This window comes from Chrysemys picta, chromosome 4 (genome assembly GCF_011386835.1).
Source record: "Chrysemys picta bellii isolate R12L10 chromosome 4, ASM1138683v2, whole genome shotgun sequence".
Lineage (NCBI taxonomy): Eukaryota > Metazoa > Chordata > Testudines > Emydidae > Chrysemys > Chrysemys picta.
Window position 1 is genome coordinate 52,413,493 of NC_088794.1, and position 14,089 is coordinate 52,427,581.

Consider the following 14,089-nt stretch of genomic DNA (forward strand, 5'->3'; position numbering starts at 1 on the left):
TTTAAATCAGCCTGGAAAAATGTCACCACCCTTGCCACGCTATGTTCCGCTGAGCCTCTTGTTGAATTTCCCCCTAGTGGGAGAGAGACTGAGATGCTCAAAATGTTTCTAGGGCTACAAGTAAAAAACCTTTAAATAATAGCTGAGTATGTGCAGCTTGGGATGAATGCATTATACTTTCCAAGCTAGAATAATAAGATCCCAAAGAAATTCAGTTTCTGATTTAGGCTCTTCTAGAAAAAATTCATCACTTGTAGGATAGAAATCAGAATGTCTTGAACAAAGATTGAAGTGCAATTTGAAAGACATAAACACGTAAAACTATATTACAGCAAAATGGGACTATAAACTGGAAAAAGGCTGTTCTCCATCAGTATTTAATGCTACATACAATATGCCCTTTAGTGATGGATTACGTGATATAGTACTAGCCAATATTCAAAGCCAGTTTAGAATCTATTGACAGTTACAACACTTACTGGGCTCACTTGCTGCACACATATAATCATGTCTTACCCTTTACCGATGGCTTTCAAAATGATTTTATGTTGTTTTGAAATATGGCTTGTTTCTAGCCATCTGCCTCCAAGTCTCAGGTAATTAGGAATACTAAATTGGAACCTCAGCCCAGCCAAAGTCTTCTTTACACCACTAGTAAAGCTGACTGCCCTAAAGGAGCAGCTAGGGATTCCCTTTGTGCAAGGCTTTCGGGGCAGTCCAGGACAGAGAAGGCATAGCTCCAACGTGCTGTGCTCCAGTGTTCCCCAGCCAGCAGAACAGTCCTTAGAGGACCAGACCAACTGACATAAGTTAGAGCAGCCCTGTGACTGCTCTAACATGCTAAAATCCCAAGATCACTGCAATTGAGGATCAAGTCCTCATCACCTCTGTGGCTCCTGACTGGTGCTTCCTATTAACAATGTAGTCATTGTTTAGCTCATGCACGCACACAGCCTCAGACTCCTACCTAACTACGCTGAAACCTGTACAAGAGACCAACCGCCTGCCTCGAAGTATCTCCACATGTACTGCATATAATTTCCATCTCCACCTTTATCAGGTTGCCATTTTTGTCAAGCAACTGATATTTGTTAGTACCTGGAGAGATCACTGAAGATAAGTTTCACTGTTTTGCAGGCTAAGTTAGAAATACTATTCTCCTATGGTCTAAGCATGGTGGGGGGGAAAGGAGGATTCAGTCTTGCCATTCCATCCCTGTTATGATTTCTGTCAACCTGGCTCTTAATGTATTCAGTTGAGTGTGGCATACTGTAAGCAACAGGGATTTCGTTCACTCCTGTATCATTAACACAACACTTTGGGTTCCCTGTGGCAGTCAAACTCCAGGGGCCATATTCTCCCCCCCACAGGATAAAAGTAATTTCAACTGAAGTGTGTGGGAGTTACTCTCATCCTGAGTGTGTGGGGAGAGTGTCTGTCCCAATGGAAACAATCAGCAACCATTTCACATTCACCTTGTTGAGAGAGAGATTTAAGCAAGTCAGCCCCAGAAGCTAAAGGAGGAAAAGTAAGCAAGGGGCTGTGAGGTATGGCACAAATCACAAGAAGGGCAATGAGGCTTGTTCATCATATAGAAGAATGATGAGCATTGCAAAGAGACATATGAACAGACCGAGAGAATCTTTCAAGCACTCACTGGCTCCCGTTCTCTCTCTACCTCATTCATTTTGATTTGAAACTGGTCACTGAACTCAAGGCTTTGACAGTGCTAAGACTTTTCTAGAGTAGTCCGGAGCTGTTTTGCTGTATGACAGTTACTGTCAAAGGAAGTAGCTCAGAAAGAAATGAACGTTTAAATAAACAAAGTTTTATCTCAATATCAATTCTCTTAGGGCAGCTTTAGTTCTTCTTGCCAACAGTAGCAGCTGTAAATTAATGGACTGTGTTCAGACACACATGTACACACAAACCGACCTCCCACATAGAAAGCTTTTATCTGTAGTCTTTTCTCTGGTAAGGGACCAGGTCCTTTTAGAATGGTTAGTATGCTTTCTGCCCATTAACCCCAGCTATTCTAATTTTGTTCACACACTAGGGACATGGTCATTAATATTAACAAAGGCATTAGGGGCAATGGAAGTTCAAGTCCTGTTCAGAAAAGAGTGACAAGAAAGCAGTGCCAGTCACTCAAAGTGATGCTAAATTTGAATATCTAATGAAAAATATTATGTATGCAAACTCGATAGCACACAGTTCAGTCTTTATGGAACAAAAACTCTCTGAAAAAACAAAAGAATGCCCCTCTTTTACTCCCCTCTCCAAACAAGAGAAGAAATTTGAAAGTTTTCTGGCCATTAGTGTGACCTCCGATTGCTGTCTTGAAAACATTATCTTCCTTAAGTTATGTCTATTGAAAGATGCCTTAGCAAATGTGCCAGCTTCATTTAGGATGAATTCTAAGTAACTAGCTTCACTGTATCTGCAAAGTGGAGGAAGGACACCAGTTTCTCGCACCTGTTCACAAAATTATTTGAATAAATTTTAAAAGACTTTTGCACAGCCCTGCAGCCATAGCCGCAAAAGATATTGATTTCTGTTTGACTGAATTTACCATCTCACTGTGGAAAAAGTCTGTAACTGAGCTCTGTATGTAATTAATTTGATTTGCTTTACACAAAATACCTCTTAACACCAGTAGAGTTGAAAATGTTTAAGTAAATGACCAGGCACTTCGTTTTCTGTGAGTTTGGTGAAATAAAAAGCAGAGCTTCTTTCCCACCATCAATTTTCCTGACAGCCCATCTTCTTTCTGTGTTATCTCTCTCAGCCTTTTATGAGGAAGGCCTCAGAAAAAAGATGTGCTACCGTTAAAGGGCTGCTGTCAGTGCAAGACTATCTAGAAGAAAAGTATTGCCTGGGACCACAAGAGAGCTTAAAAAGATAATTGCTATGGCTGTGAATGGTTAGAGGCATGTTTTGTTTGTATGGGACTGGAGAAAAAAATTGTAAATCCAAATCTCCTTTTCTTTCATAATTCACATCCAGTCTGATTAAAGGATGAGATTTGCTGCCTCTATAAATCAGATATGGAAAGTGAACACACATCTAGAACTCCAGCAAACAGACTTGGCTTACAGGGTTGAAAAGTGTGCAGTATTTTTAATCGGGTCCTGGTGGAGATTTCTGTTCATTTCTTTTCAAGCTAATATTTAAAGGAAAAAATATTTGGGTCTAGTAGTCAATTGCCTTGCACCCCCCTTGTTGTAGTAATTTACACCAGTGCAAAAAAGAGTGAAAAATGCTACCTACTATTCCAGCGTTTTATTTTGCATTGCATAATTCAGGGCAACAGAGAATTGGGCCCTTTAACTTCAAAGTGAAACACATCCCAAACATTCGTAAAATTGACTGAAGCCATCTTCACATTTTAGCACACAAATAAATTGTACTAGTTTTGTTATTGAGAAATAGTCACAAACCTAAATACCTTTCTTACATGATCAAGATATACAAGATATACCTTTCCTACATCTTTTTCTTGCCTTATCCCATCAATTGGGTTGGCGGCACTTGTTCTTTGACTTTAATCATTCTTGTCAAATGTGTCTTCCAAGATGACACCAACCTTTACATCCTCCTCCAGCATCTCAACCCACCTTTTTCTAAGATCTTACTCACAATCTTTGTCCCATGACTACTAGTTCTTGTACTCTCCGACCAACATATCCACATTTCTTCTTCTCCTCACATGACCAAGCCGTCAGTCTATACTCCCTCACAGTTTTTCCATGATGGGGGTTACCTGCATCATGGCTCATACTGTTTCATTGCCTATCAGCTTTCATCTTAACCAGCATCCACCTGATCATCCTCATTTTGACAGCACAAAGCAGTCCTTCCTTATTAGGCCACCCATGATGTATGGGTCAGAAAGCTGGCCAATCATGATCTTGTACACTTTGTACTTTAGATTACTTGGCATACTCTTTTGAAGAGAATTCCCACCATCTCCCTCCATTTACACAAAGTGTTCTTCACATGACTCTAACATCCACATCCCTATCATGGTGCAACACTGAACCAATCAGGATATATAATGTATGAAATTTTTTATGTGATTTTGCTTTTAAACTTGCTAATCTAATAGGTGACATGACAAGGGAAGAAATAAATGTACCCCCTTTTTCCTTATGTTTGATATATAAAAAAGGCCTACGTTTGTTATGTTATGGTTCTCTCCCCACACACTCACCCCTCCTACTTTTTTAAAAACTGAAGATATGTCAACAGGGCCAAATCTAGTCTCACCTAATTTTACTAGAGGATTTGTTGGCATTCTGAGATGTGGACTTTGAAATCTCTCAGCCATAATTAGAAGGGGAGGAGTTGAATCTTTAATATTTTTTCTCCCTATTGTTTTAAGGTGTTTGAGTTAAATATCCACTAAAAACAAAAAATAATTTGAAACAGTGACTAAAGATTGTTTTCTGCCTCAATCAGATTTTAAGTGTGTGGTTTAGCTGATACTTCAATCATATCAGCTCTTTAGTTGTCAGAGTTTTCCAGGAAAAGGATTATAGGCAAGAAACTTGATTTTTTTTCATAAAGCCAAAGCCTTTCAGACCTTGACATATCAAAAAGAAGCAAAACAGGCCACAAATTCAAGTTTATACACCATAAGAGGGTTGGGGATGGGAAGGAACAAACCCATTTCCTTTTCCTTTGCAGATCCCTTTTTAAAAAATTGGGCTTATTCAAGACCATGGTATATTTCAGAGTATCTGAGGAAATACGCCCCTTAGGCCTGGTCCCCACTAACCCCCCATTTTGGACTAAGGTACGCAAATTCATCTACGTTAATAACGTAGCTGAATTCGAAGTACCTTAGTCCGAACTTACCACGGGTCCAGACGCGGCAGGGAGGCTCCCCCGTCGATGCCGCGTACTCCTCTCGCCGAGCTGGAGTACCAGCGTCGACGGCGAGCACTTCCGGGATCGATCCCAGAACATTGACTGCCTGCCGCCGGACCCGGAGGTAAGTGTAGACGTACCCTTACAGTCAGCAAATATGTACTGATGTATTCTAATAATCACTGAGCTTCTTGGCATACCTTTTAGTCCCCTAAGATATATTTTGAGATTTTCCATTTAAAATATTATTTGGTGCAGTCATTTTTTCCCCAAGCAGTCAACTCTGCTTATAAAACCTGCTGATAAGATCTCAGCTTCAAGAGGATAATGGACCTTTAAAATTATACACTGAATTAATGAAACTGGTGAACACAGAGTAGCTGTTTTAAGTTTGGATTAAATCTACTCTGGATTTTTTTGTCAAATATTAGAGTTTGAAAACAGGAAAAATACTGAAGTAATGGAGGCCTCAATAATCTATGAAAAATGAAAGCTAGCTCCTGCAAAAGATCTACCTGAACGGGTGCGCCCAGGTGGATCAAAAAGGGTATTTTTATTATAACATTTAGCCAGCCACTGGAGGCAGCATGGTTTGGCTATTAGGACAGAGGAGACCTGTGCCTGTCTATGGACAATGACTCACTATGTTACTTTGATCAAGTCACATAACACCATTTTTGCATCTATAAGATGGAAATAAAATATTTACCCACCTTTTGTAAAGCACCTTCAAATGAAAGCCTCTGCATACTGCGATTTTTGTAACAAACTGGCTAATACATTTGTGTATCATCAATCTTTACTCAACACAGAATCAGAACTGCTCAGCTGTTTCTCATAACCTCTATTCCAATAAAAAGCAGAGGAGATTCTCCTTTAGCTTAAGCGGCAAGAGGCCTTTTGTAACAGGGTTCTATCTCCACTCTAGACAGGGTTCTATCTCACTCTCAAAAGGAGATAGAACTTTTTGTGGATTAACTAGTTCTGATTATTTCCACATGTGCAGCCACATATGAAGTGAATCAAGAATAGTTATCCCGGAACAACTCCCCATGTATACAAGTAATTATTCTGAAATAAGAGTATCCCCTCATGGATTTTATAGGAATAGTTAGGACACTCTAAATTCACACCTACCTTATTTCAGATTAGTTCTATTTAGAAAGGGGGGGAAAGGAGACCCTGAGTTCAATTCTTGATTCTATGGGGCTTCTTGTAGGACTTTTGCTGAACCATCTAATTTCTTTTGCTAGGATTTTCAGAAAAGTCAGAATTTGTCACTGAACATGCAATGAAATTCAATGGGAGTCAGAGCCTAACTTCCTTAGACTCCTTTGGAAATTCCAGCCTCCATGCCTGCATTTCCTGTCTGTAAAATGAGGCTATCACTTTCGTTCTCACACCCTTTGTCTGGTCTATTTAGACACTACACTCTTCAGGGTAAGGGCTATCCCTTATGATCTGTTTGTTCAATGCCTCCCATAACCAGGCCTTGATCTCAGTTGGGACATTAGATGCTACTGTAATAGAGATAAAAGGTATTGCTGCCCCATCCCCATCCCTTCCAAGCTCTGGAATCCATTCAAAGCCTCTCGTTGGCTCTCAGCAGTATTGGAGCTCTCACCATTCTGTGGCACCTTCCCTTCCTTTCCCTATGAATTTCCATGCAGAAATCTAATTGAGAAGTAATGCTGCTTAAAAGACCATCAACGCCTTCTGGGTCTCCTTTGCAGTTGCTACTGCAAACTATCAGCAGCTTCGACCAATGTGATCATGGATTTCTGCTACCAGTGGGGAGCAGGTGCCAGTAGAGTATCTTGGAGGTCCTTTCTGCCTCAATGGTACATCCTTCCCCATCAGTTCCCTGGATCCACATGGTAGGGAGGCCAAAACTGCTGTCTAACATTGAGCCTCTGGCCTTCTCCCATGGGTTCCTCCCAGAGAGGCATAGTTCTATCTTAATGTAATTGGTTGAAAATTAAAATATCAGAATAACTAATAAGTTTATGCCTTAATCCACATACAGCTTTTAGGCCAAACGTACCAGGGAATTAGAAATTACAGCAGTAGCTCAAATAAACTATAAAGATTTAATAGCTTTTTTTTTTACACTAATGAAGTTCAAAAGCTGCCTCAAAGAGAAATCAATAACAATACACTGAAAAAAATTCAAAAATTTTTAACACTGTTTTCACAGCTTAAATCTCTTGAAAGATTTATTTTGAGAGAAAAGTGTAAATACTTGATATTAAAGAATATATATTTCCCTTAAACAGCAACTCAGAGTACAGGCAGAGCTGTACTTTGAGAGCACAGTAGACTTGAGCTTAGAATGTTAAACAGTATCATTAGGTTTCCAAATGGGTAATTCCTCTAAAGACAATTAAAATATAATGCAAATATTTTGCACCACTAATTTGTGTTAGGGTATAAATCATTCACACAGATTCCACCCACTGGAAGCCGCTCAAAGTCTTGATTAGTTAGAAAATGTGAGGGCTTGTCTTCACTGCCAGTCTGCAGCAAGCTGCAGTCTACAATAAGTCTACAATGCACTAGCTTGCCAAGCACTAACCGGCTGTGACCCTGCTACGCTGCACTAAAAGTTCTATAGTGCACTTTGACCTAGTGCTGGTACAGTACATCAAAGTGCTATGGAACTTTTAATGCAGAGTAGTAGAGTCCATGTGGCAACTTAGTGTGCAGCAGAGCAGACTAGTGGCACCATAGATTAGCATGCACCCTAGCCAGCCCCAGGTACATGCCTACTCTCTCAGATGGCTATGTACTCAGGGCAGCTACCCCCTCCTGCTCTTTGTGCCACCAGTGCATTTTTAGCACACAAGCTCAATCAGAGCTAGCTCAGGTATGTCTCCTTCACTTGTGAATTACGCCACCAGCTCCAAGTGTAGACATAACCCTACGTCTCCATGTGGACAAGCCTTGACTGTAACCCACTGGAGGGAATGCATTTTATGTTCCTCTCCGTATCCACACAGGATGAGAGTCTGTTACCACTCTCAGCTAGAGAGCCTGGCTCTTTCACTTAAGTTCTAGTTAGTGCTGTTAGCACTGGAGTCCCCAATTCAATCCCTGGCCAAAATGACATCTGGGCTTTATTTATAAGGAAGAATATTGGAAAAGGCCCCATCCCAGGCTCTAGACACTTTTGACAAGAATTAAAAAAACACTAACAAAAACCTGCAGTGAGTTTCACCATCTACCAGCAGAAGCCAGCTAACCCTTCAGCAAAAAATGAAATGATTCCAAACCCCGGTTCACTCCACCCTGGCCAAAAATGCACCATAAGCTATACCCCCTCTCCAAAAGTTCCAGTGACACACTGGACTTTTCAGTGTGCTCAGGTGGTTAGTAAAGTTAGACTTTATTGGAGTAAAGGAAGCAACAAGTTCCAAAGTCCAAGATTTCCCATGGAAAACATCTTGCCAGAGCTCCCTACTGCTAACTTCTACACATCCTCCAATCTCACTTGCAGCAGCATCCCGCAGGAGAGTGGGGTGATTATTACACTCCCAGACAAAGCAGAGTTTTAAAGATAGACTTATGAAACTTAGTACAAAAAAAACAAATACACCAACCCCATTGGTTCTCAGTCCTTTTAGAGCACACACAACTCTGCTGTTGCAACCAGCGCTATTCCCTTTGATCCCCTCAACAGATCTTTAATCCTTAAAGAGACAGAGCACAGGTAATGCTAACCCTGACATTCCCTTATAAGAGCTATTCTGCCCCCAATAAATGTAATGCTATCCTGACATTTATATTAACTAGATATAACATACAGTCCATTCATTTGGGTTATTAGCAGGAGTTCATGAATATCACAAGTTCATAACTGTCATTCTCAACGGAGACTGTGGGTCTCTCCTCTGTCACAAGTTCTGGTACTGATGACTGAAGCTTCTGAGTCTCTCTTCAGTTTATTTCACATTAATCAGAAAGTTCCTGAAGTAATTTTAGCTCCACTATCCAACTGAATTGTCAGTTCTGAACACCTTAAATCCCCAAAGATATTCATACCTCCAGTGTGATCAAAGGTATAATGATATAACTCCAAGTCACTGGGCATATGGCAAGCTATTGAGAAATATACTAAATTAACAGTTACAAACTTTAGAACACTTTATTTAGAATAGTAGCTCTAAATAATAAATCAATATTACTTTTTTTACCAAAGTTACACCAGTCTTCGGGTATGTCTACACTACGAAATTAGGTCGAATTTATAGAAGCCGGTTTTATAGAAATCGGTTGTATACAGCCGATTGTGTGTGTCCCCACATAAAATGCTCTAAGTGCATGAAGTCGGCGAACCATGTCCACAGTACTGAGGCTAGCGTCGACTTCCGGAGCGTTGCACTATGGGTCGCTATCCCACAGTTCCCGCAGTCTCCGCCGCCCATTGGAATTCTGGGTTGAGATCCCAATGCCTGAATGATGCAAAACAGTGTGGCGGGGGGTTCTGGGTACATGTCGTCAGGCCCCTCCCCCTCCATCAGAGCAACGTCAGACAATCGATTCGCACCTTTTTACCTGGGTTACCTGTGCAGACAACATACCATGCCAAGCATGGAGCCCGCTCTGCTCAGCTCACCGTCACCATATGTCATCTGGGTGCCAGCAGACGTGGTACTGCATTGCTACACAGCAGCAGCTAATTGCCTTTTGGCAGTAGATGGTGCAGTATGACTGGTAGCCTTCATCGGTGATCTGGGTGCTGGCAGATGTGGGGCGGGCAGACGTGGGGCTGCATTGCTACACAGCAGCAGCCCCTTGCCTTTTGGCAGTAGATGGTGTATTACGACTGGTATCCGTCGTCGTCATACTGCAGTTCGATCAGATGATGGCTGAAACTCCGTATGTCCCCCAGTCATATTCTGCTGCCTTCCCAATGATGATGGAGGCTATCAGTTGTAGTACACTATTTTCTGCCAAGCACCCAGTATTTTCTGCCAAGCACTCAGAAGATGCCGAGAGCTATCAGTCATGCTGCACCGTCGGCTGCCAGCTTAAGATGTAAAAAATAGATTTGTTCTGTATTCATTTGCTTCCCCCTCCCTCCGTGAAATCAACGGCCTGCTAAACCCAGGGTTTTGAGTTCAATCTTTGGGGGGGCCATTCTGTGTGACAGTTGTTTGTGTTTCTCCCTGATGCACAGTCACCTTTGCTGATGTTAATTCCCTGTACCTGTACGCCATATCGTCACTCGCCCCTCCCTCCCTCTCCCCGTCAGACAATAGTTTTACGCCTTTTTTCAGACCATACGCCATAGCACTGGGATCATGGAGCCAGCTTAGATCACCGCGGCAATTATGAACACTATGAACACCACGCGCATTGTCCTGGAGTATATGCAGAGCCAGGACATGCCAAAGCAAAACCAGGACCAGCCGAGGAGGCGATTGCAGCACGGTGACTAAAGTGATGAGGAAATTGACATGGACATAGACCTCACAGAAGGTACAGGCCCCAGCAATGTGCAAATCATGGTGTTACTGGGGCAGGTTCGTGCCGTGGAACGCCAATTCTGGGCCTGGGAAACAAGCACAGACTGGTGGGACCACATCGTGTTGTAGGTGTGGGACAATTCCCAGTGGCTGCGAAACTTTCGCATGTGTAAGGGCACTTTCATGGAACTTTGTGACTTGCTTTCCCCTGCCCTGAAGCGCCAGAATACCAGGATCAGAGCAGCCCTCACAGTTGAGAAGCGAGTGGCGATAGCCCTGTGGAAGCTTGCAACGCCAGACAGCTACCGGTCAGTCGGGAATCAATTTGGAGTGGGCAAATCTATTGTGGGGGCTGCTGTGATCCAAGTTGCCAGGGCAATCAAAGACCTGGTGATATCAAGGGTAGTGACTCTGGGAAACGTGCAGGCCATAGTGGATGGCTTTGCTGCAATGAGATTCCCAAACTGTGGTGGGGCGATAGACAGAACCCATATCCCTATCTTGGCACCGGAGCACCAAGCCACCGAGTACATAAACCACAAGGGGTACTTTTCAATGCTGCTGCAAGCCCTGGTGGATCACAAGGGACGTTTCATCAACATCAACATGGGATGGCCGGGAAAGGTACATGATGCTCGCGTCTTCAGGCACTCTGGTCTGTTTCGAAAGCTGGAGGAAGGGACTTTCTTCCCGGACCAGAAAATAACCATTGGGGATGTTGAAATGCCTATTGTGATCCTTGGGGACCCAGCCTACCCCTTAATGCCATGGCTCATGAAGCCGCACACAGGCAGCCTGGACAGTAGTCAGGACCTGTTCAACTACAGGCTGAGCAAGTGCCGAATGGTGGTGGAATGTGCATTTGGACGTTTAAAAGCGCGCTGGCGCAGCTTACTGACTCGCTCAGACCTCAGCGAAAAGAATATCCCCATTGTTATTGCTGCTTGCTGTGCGCTCCACAATATCTGTGAGAGTAGGGGGAGACATTTATGGCGGGGTGGGAGGTTGAGGCAAATCCCCTGGCCGCTGATTATGCTCAGCCAGACACCAGGGCGGTTAGAAGAGCACAGCAGGGCGCGGTGCGCATCAGAGAAGCTTTGAAAACGAGTTTTGTGACTGGCCAGGCTACGGTGTGAAACTTCTGTTTGTTTCTCCTTGATGAACCCTCCGCCCCCCCCCCCCACCTGGTTCACTCTACTTCCCTGTAAACCAACCACCCCACCCTTCCCTCCCCTCCCCCCTTCGAGCACCACTTGCAGAGGCAATAAAGTCATTGTTACTTCACATTCATGCATTCTTTATTAATTCATCACACAACTAGGGGGATAATTGCCAAGGTAGCCCGGAAGGGGTGGGGGAGGAGGAAAGGAAAAGGACACACTGCAGTTTAAAACTTTAACTCTTATTGAAGGCCAGCCTTCTGATGCTCGGGCAATCATCTGGGGTGGAGTGACTGGGTGGCCGAAGGCCCCCCCACTGTGTTCTTGGGCGTCTGGGTGAGGAGGCTATGGAACTTGGGGAGGAGGGCTGTTGGTTACACAGGTGCTGTAGCAGCGGTCTCTGCTCCTGCTGCCTTTCCTGCAGCTTAACCATACGCTGGAGCATATCAGTTTGATGCTCCAGCAGCCAGAGCATCGACTCTTGCAGACTTCTGTCTGCAAGCTGACGCCACCTATCCTCTTCAGCCCGCCACTTGCTCTCTTCAGCCTGCGATTCAGCCCGCCACCTCTCCTCTCATTCATATTGTGCTTTTCTGTAGTCTGACATTGACTGCCTCCATGCATTCTGCTGTGTTCTGGCAGCGTGGGAGGACATCTGGAGCTCCGAGAACATATCATCCCGAGTCCGCCGTTTTCTCCTTCTAATCTTCGCTAGCCTCCGTGAAGGAGAAACATTTGCAGCTAGTGGAGGAGAAGGGAGAGGTGGTTAAAAAAGACACATTTTAGAGAACAATGGGTACACTCTTTCACGTTAAATTTTGCTGTTCACATTACACAGCACATGTGCTTTCGTTACAAGGTCGCATTTTTCCTCTTATATTGAGAGCCTGCTGGTTTGGTGTGAGAGATCACTCACGCAGTGCCAGGCAACAGATTTCGGCTTGCAGGCAGCCATGGTAAGCCACAGTCTTTTGGCTTTTTGAACCTTCTTATCATGTGGGAATGGTTTCAAACAGTAGCACCCTCATTTCCCATACCAAGCACCCCTTGGGTTGGCCATTTAAAATGGGTTTGCAATGTAAAAGGAGGGGCTGCGGTTTCCGGGTTAACATGCAGCACAAACCCAACTACCCCCCCCACACACACCCAATTCTCTGGGATGATCACTTCACCACTCCCCCCACTGCGTGGCTAACAGCGGGGAACATTTCTGTTCAGCCGAGCAGGAACGGGCACCTCTGAATGTCCCATTAATAAAATCACCCCATTTCAACCAGGTGACCGTGAATGATATCACACTCCTGAGGATAACAAAGAGAGATAAGGAATGGATGTTGTCTGCATGCCAGCAAACACTGGGACCGTACGCTGCCATGCTTTGTTATGCAATGATTCCAGACTACGTGCTACTGGCCTGGCATGGTAAAGTGTCCTACCATGGTGGACGGGATAAGGCAGCCCTCCCCAGAAACCTTTTGCAAAGGCTTTGGGAGTACATGAAGGAGAGCTTTCTGGAGATGTCCCTGGAGGATTTCCGCTCCATCGCTATACACGTTAACAGACTTTTCCAGTAGCTGTACTGGCCGCGATTGCCAGGGCAAATTAATCATTAATCATTAAACATGCTTGCTTTTAAACCATGTGTAATATTTACAAAGGTACACTCACCAGAGGTCCCCTGTGTGCCCTCAGGGTCTGGGAGCATGCCTTGGGTGAGTTCGGGGGTTACTGGTTCCAGGTCCAGGTGATAAACATATCCTGGCTGTTGGGGAAACTGGTTTCTCCGCTTCCTTGCTGCTGTGAGCTATCTACATTATCTTCATCCTCATCTTCCTCGTACCCCGAACCTGCTTCCCTGTTGCGTGTTTCTCCATTGACGGAGTCATAGCACACGGTTGGGGTAGTGGTGGCTGCACCCCCTAGGATCGCATGCAGCTCCGCGTAGAAGCGGTATGTTTGCGGCTCTGCCCCGGACCTTCCGTTTACCTCTCTGGCTTTGTGGTAGGCTTGCCTTAGCTCCTTAATTTTCACGCGGCACTGCTGTGCGTCCCTGTTATGGCCTCTGTCCTTCATGGCCTTTGAGACCTTTTCTAATATTTTGCCATTTCGTTTACTGCTACGGAGTTCAGCTAGCACTGATTCGTCTCCCCATATGGCGAGCAGATCCTGTACCTCCCGTTCGGTCCATGCTGGAGCTCTTTTGCGATTCTGGGACTCCATCATGGTTACCTGTGCTGATGAGCTCTGCGTGGTCACCTGTGCTCTCCTCGCTGGGCAAACAGGAAATGAAATTCAAAAGTTCGCGGGACTTTTCCTGTCTACCTGGTCAGTGCATCTGAGTTGAGAGTGCTGTCCAGAGCGGTCACAATGAAGCACTGTGGGATAGCTCCCAGAGGCCAATAACATTGAATTCTGTCCACACTACCCCAATTCCGACCCGCAAAGGCCGATTTTAGCGCTAATCCCCTCGTCGGAGGTGGAGTAAAGAAACCGGTTTAAAGGGCCCTTTAAGTCGAAAAAAAGGGCTTCGTTGTGTGAACGCGTCCAGGCTTAATTCGAATTAACGCTGCTAAATTCGACCTAAACTCG